Below are 6,697 nucleotides of genomic sequence, written 5' to 3'. Positions count from 1 at the left end.
TATCAGTTTCCCCTTACATGTGTTCATGCACTCGCAAGTCTATTGTAGGCAAAATTTTGGCTTTTTGGCATTTCATCTTTTTGGCATTTTGGGATTTGCCGATCTACTGTGTGTGTGCAATGTATGTACACACCTGGTAATAAAGCATGATGCAATCTCCCTAGCCACGAACCTACAATCAATGTTACTCAACGATTAATCACACATACTTATCGAATACCTTTACCAAAAGCCAAAATCTCACCTTAACCTTACCTGAAATGCCAAGCCTTAATAGCTTTTCTTTGATCACTAATCACGAGTACTTCCCAGATCTGCATTAACCTCATTGTTAAAAACATAATGGGTGACTTGTATCCAACATATGTCACCCTTTCCCTTTAAAGCCTATTCGGCCAACCCTTACCAAAGTGAAGAACACTTACCAAAATTTCAACACCTAGGGACCAAATCGGCAGAGATCCAAAAGACTGAAGTTCGATACTAATCCTACCAAAATCGATTCAGATTGAGTGAGGGACAGGATTAATCTATACTTAGCAAAACTGACTGAAAGAACAAAACACTTATCTTAGAATTGGCCGAGGTAGAAGAAGTAGTGGCGGCATAGAGGATATTCGGCTTTTAATGTTTGTATGATGGAAAAGGTTATTCGGTACAAAGAAAAAGAGTAGTAGAAACCGTTTACAACCAGAGGTGAATCAAAAAAAAGTATTGAGTAGGGGAAAGAATGGAGAATCAGCACAAAGTAAAGAAGGAAGAATAAGGAATTTCGGCGTTTTGATCATTGGAGAGAAAAGTGTTTTCTGGTAACAAGGAAAGGGAGAATTCGGCATTAGCCTGGAATCGTCACATTCGGCACCTATATATAGCCTATAGTCGAATTTCTTATGCCCAAATTCCCAATTCGGCTCCACCTCTTCTTCACTCCTTATCTCCTAAATTTTCTCCCTGATAACTCCCTAATCCCCTCCTAAAATTTCTCCTCTTATCACTCCCTACAGTGTTCATATCCAATGCCACCACTAACCATCTCTTAAGAAAAAATAAATCCTTCTTTTGAGCAAGGAGGGATTCGAACCCCAAACCCCCTTGCTCAGCATGTGACGCCACTTGCCACTCCACCACAAGGCTTTCTTGTGTCCAATTCCTCCTTCATTTATTCAAAAGCTCACCACAGAATCAACTCGAAAGAGGATCTCCATCAAGATCGAAGATCTCTTTTTAATTTATTTCAAAGTTTTATTGAATTTCTTATGTTTTGTGGCTATTCTAACTTTGAGATGTTTTCATTTAGGATTATGAACTAATTTCCTAGATACCTAGGGAGGATGAAACCTATGATGAATCCTTTTATTTAATTCCTATTTTTATGCGATAAATACTTGATTCTTGTTCTCAATTATGTATCCTTATTTCTTGTTTTAATATTTCTGAGATATTAATTCATGTTTAATGTACTTAATTCAGTAGAGCAAAAGTCCTTGTTTAAGAGTAGATCTAGCATAATTGGGTCGAGTTGCATGCAATCCTAGAAATAGGACAACATAAATCTACCGGATTAGAGTCAAATCTAATAGGAGAATCCATAGATCGAGTTAATACGAAGATAGAGGTTTTAATTAGAAAGAGATTTCAATTAATCAACCTAGAGTCAGTTGTTCTAACTCTCGAAAGAGATATTAACATAATTTAGGGATTTCTATGGATCAAGACATAAATGAATAAATTGTTTAATTCGAATTCATAATTGAAGTCTGGGTAGATTCTTTCCTAGGTATTGTCTATCTCATTGGTTATCTTCAATTATTTTCTTATTTCACTCTGTATTTCATCCTTAGTTAAATTAGTTTATTAATTTTAGATTAAAACACAATCACTCCAATTTTTCAATTAAATAATAATAAGACATTAATTACTAGTACTTTTAGTCCTTATGGATACGATATTCCCTACTCACCATAGCTATACTATTGTTCGCGAGGTGTGCTTGCCTTAGTTTTATTTATAGTTAGTTTAGTGACCATCAAGATGCCACAATAGGAGAGGACAACTTGAATAACAACCAGGTAAAGATCCTGAGTCATCTGAAAAACATATTGAATCTAAAAAGGGGTAAGCAGCAAAATGTTGTGGTAGACCCAGAACATATAGTCGAAAGGAATACCACGGCAAAACAATACCAGCAACCTAAAGGATGACCACTTTTACCTTTTCCTCAGAAATTTCACAAATTTAAGTAGGATATTGGAAACACGAAAATATACACACTTTTTCATGCCCCTTTTAACTCAAATTCATATAGTTTCGGTAAAATTCTTGTTGAAAAATATATAATAATTATAAAATAATTAAATTTCAATCAAATTATGAACATTTTTAATTTTAATTAATTTTTATTATTTCGATAGATTTGCACAACGGGCAAAAAATGGCTCGGCAGACACTACTAGAAGCACAAAACTGAGAAGCAATTTTGAAGCATCAAGGTGAATTAATTTTTCAGCCTAAGACGGTCCAAATTATGTTTATTAATTCATAATATAATTAATTATAATTTTAATCCAATTTAATTTTGGTTAAATAAATTATTATTAATTAATTATGAAAAGGGGCCAGTTGAGCTGAACCGAGAAATCCAATCCAACTGAGCACTAGGCAGCCCAAAACTATTCCACATGTTGACCCAATCAGCTTGCTTGGCTGATTATTTGTCTTGCAAAATGCCCTTGAAGACTCCTTCAAATTGCATTAAAACCCCTCCATTATTTATGCTTTTTTAGATTTGCCCCTACCTTAAAATAGCATGTTTGAAATCTTCAAACATGCCACATGTGAGGCTAGCAATGGGGGGAGTATTTGGCTGCTGATTTTAGCTATTTTTAGTAGCCTTCTCAACCTATAAATATCTTCGTTGGCTGCTCACTTCAAACACATCTCAAAACCATTCATGCTTCACTTCTCTCCCACTTTTCTCTTTTCATTGTTCTTCACTTTCTTCCCCTATTCCCTTGTCAATTTCTCCTCTTAAAAAAGAGTCAATCAACCACAATTTGGGGCAGCATTCAAGTGTTTGTAGAAGCCTCGGTTCGACAAGAACAAGTGGAGAAGGAGGAGTGGAGCAAACTAGTCAAACCGCAAAGAAAACACCAGATTTGATTCTTGTTCCTTATCCTTTTAATTTTGTTGTTGTTATGATGAACATGTCTATGAATATTTGTGATTTTGAATTGTTTAATTTAATTAATATGGCTTGAATTTAATTCGTGTTAGGTTGATTTCATTTCATTTACTTGAGTTATTAAAATTGTATTTGTGTTGTTATAGGTCTCGGTAAGATGTTTGATTAAGTAAAATCATGACTAAGTTAATCTTGCATTACAATTGTAAGGTAACTAACGAATTAATTATTTAAATGGATTAAAATCATAATTAATTGACACGATATTTAATCAGTGCATGTTTAATCAACTAAAGTAGTTGAGGGTTAAATTAGCGACGGTATCTAACGATACATTAGCCTTGCATAACTTGCCAGATTATTGTGATTAAACTGTTTTAAGGTAGAAATATATTGTTACCTCACGTAATCTTTTATGTGCTTATGAGATTGAATTAATTGTTTGAATTGGCATAGAGATATGTATAAGAGATTATTTTAATTTCATAAGTATGTATGTGCATTAACATATTTGCTTATTAAAATTTGTTTAATCGGTTGAATTGATGTAGAGATATAGTCAAAAGATAAACGAATTTTGGTAGGTAAGTATGTTCATAAGTTAGCAAATTACCAAGTTGTTGTGAATTTATTCCTAACAATATGAACATAAGTTTAATAATTCTAAGTTAAGAAATGTAATTAATCTAACACAATTATGTCATCTTGATTAAATCGTCTTTTGAAATCGTGCATTGGAACTTTTATTTTATTTTTATTTATTTTACTTTGTTAAAATCCTAGTTTTTAATCTCCTTTTCAAATCAAAATTTCTTTCTTCACCAGAGTGTTTTTAAAATTGCATTTGTAAATAATTTTTTTCACAGTCCATGCGGGTATGATGACTTGACATTTACTTGTCACTTTATTACTTGTTACGATTATGTGCACTTGCATATTTCCGTCGTTCCAAGTTTTTGGTGCTGCTGTTTGGGACTATTTTAAAAGACATTATTTGTGAAATTGTTAATTTTTCATTTTGGTCTATTTTTTTCTATTAAATTTTAATTCAATTTTTTTATGTTTGTTTCAGGTGTTTATGAGTATTGATCAAATTATTTACTTACTCTCCATAGACCCTGAAATTGAAAGGACTTTCTAACAAAGGAGAAGACAAGCGAACCAAAGAAGGACCGAATATATGAATTTCAAAAATCCAAACCAAAATCTAGGAGGAAAATTTACTTATAATACTCATAATCCGATCATTGTTACCGATGACAGAAACTGTGCCAGTTAACAATATGCCATTCCTCTATTCAACGAGGTCAATCCAAGTATTAGGAGACCCAAAATTGAGGCACAACAATTTGAGCTAAAGTCGGTCATGTTCCAAATGTTGTAAAATATGATCAATTTAGTGGGATCCCTACTGAAGATCCACATCTTCATATTCTACTATTCATGGAAGTGAGTGACTAATTTAACCTAGTCAGGGTGACCAAAGATGCCTTGAAACTGAGATTATTTCCATAGTCTTTCAAAGATAGAGCACAAGCATGGTTGAACTCCCTACCGTCTGGTTCCATAACTACATGCAGAAGTTGGTTGAACGTTTCTTAATGAAATATTTCCCTCTGTATTTAACAGCAAATATCTAAAATGAAATCACTTCATTTCAAAAACTTGATGAAGAATCTTTATATCAGGCATGGGAACGGTTCAAGAAGTTATTATGAAAGTACCTTTATCACGGCATTCCTTATTTCATTCAGATGGAGACTTTCTATATTGGTCTCAATATTCATAGTAGAATGACGGTGGATGCTTCGGGAAATGGAGCCCTTCTTTCTAAGTCTTATAACGATGCATACGAGATTATTGAAAGAATTCCCAGCAATAACTATCAGTGGCTAACCAACAGAGCTGTGACAGTCCTAATTCGACCCTAGTCAGAATGTGGTTTCGGGGCCACAAGACCGAGTCCCAAAATTTATTTAAAATTTGGTTGCATATCCTCTATGTGTATTAGTGCATGTGTGAAAATTTGATGTTTTAATTTAGACTTATGAATGTGAATTTCATGTGATTGACTTAGTTGGGAACTTAAGAAAATATGATAGGGGAATATGTAAGGATCAAATAATAACAAAGTGAGGAAACTTGGGTTTGCATGTCAAATTACCCAAAAACCCAAGTAGTGGCCGGCCAAGCCATGATGCCCCATCCACTAGGTTGAATTTCAATGCAATTCTTTTATTAGTTAACAATTAAAATAAATAAAAGAAAGGAATTAAAAAGAAAAGATGAATAAAATAAGGAAGGAAGAGGGAGTATTCATCTTCTTTCTTTTTTGCAATTGCCGTGAGTTAGGAGGAGGAAGGAAGAAATGCTCTAGACATTCGGCCAACTCAAAAGGGGTTGATTAAGGTAGGATTTATGTTACTTTTACTAAATTCTTGTGAAAATCTAGTTAGTAGCCAATGTCTTATTACAACCCATATGTTAATTTTCTACCTAAAGGGGTACTTAGATGGCATATGGTTAGGAAGAGGTAAATGCTAAGAGTATGGTGCTTTTGATGCTGTGAATGGAAGTAGTGGAAAAGTGAAAGAAAATTTATGTAGAAATGTGGTATATGTGGATTTATAGGATGTTACAAATAGATGTGAAGCCATGCTAGATTAGGAAAAATTTGGTCAAGTGTTCATGAGATGAAATTTTGTGTTTAGATGAATTAAAGATGATAGTATAGTTGATATCATATATATATATATAAATGTATGCCCATTCGTGATATTACTTTTGGATTATATATATAATCGACTAAAAATGAGTAATTAGCAAGGGTGGTTGCCGAATGTCCAATTATATATATATGCATATGTGATTGGATTATTGATAGTAGGGTGATAGCATATGGTTATTAGCCGAATAGCTCAAAAACATATGGTAGGAAGATAAGAATTAGTCATGTATCTCCTATGATATGAAATCATTAATATTTTGATATAAATATTTAGCAAGACGGTTAAACTAGTTAATTTATTGATTAAGCTCAAGAAGTTAAAGGAGGAGAATCAAGCAAAGGCAAAGGAAAGAACATCGAGTAGCCGAGTTGGAACCGTTTTACCCAAAACAAGGTAAGTTATTAAGCATATGTTTTGTATTGATTTAAATAATCATAATACCTATGTACTTATGCCGAATGGAATGATATATAAATGCATGTAGTGACAAAATTATCGAGTGTAAAAAGAAGTGAGATGTATTGAGTTGTTGATTTTGGCACTAAGTGTGCGGGTATAAACATTTACGATAATGAGATTGGCACTAAGTGTCCGAGTTTAATTGTATAGCACTAAGTGTGCGAGTTTGATTATTAAGCACTAAGTGTGCGGACTTACTATATATTTTCGAATAATTATTAACGTTAAGTGTGTAACCTTATCGAGTAGATCATGGACAGCGGAATGAGTAGATACTTTGAGTTCATGAGGAATAGACGTTATGTTTATATTTGGAACTGAGCTTGGT

At 33.2% G+C, this 6,697-nt stretch overlaps 1 non-coding gene across 1 annotated transcript; it reads right to left on the bottom strand.

Annotated features, from left to right (window-relative positions):
- Positions 1 to 4,812: 4,812 nt before the first annotated feature.
- Positions 4,813 to 4,919, bottom strand: LOC121212806 (small nucleolar RNA R71). The gene has a single exon (XR_005908180.1). It is a non-coding gene; the product is annotated as a small nucleolar RNA R71 (small nucleolar RNA).
- Positions 4,920 to 6,697: the final 1,778 nt, after the last annotated feature.

This window comes from Gossypium hirsutum, chromosome A13 (assembly GCF_007990345.1).
Source record: "Gossypium hirsutum isolate 1008001.06 chromosome A13, Gossypium_hirsutum_v2.1, whole genome shotgun sequence".
Classification (NCBI taxonomy): Eukaryota; Viridiplantae; Streptophyta; class Magnoliopsida; order Malvales; family Malvaceae; genus Gossypium; species Gossypium hirsutum.
Note: the sequence above shows the minus strand (reverse complement) of the source record. Positions and strands in the feature narration are given on the sequence as shown.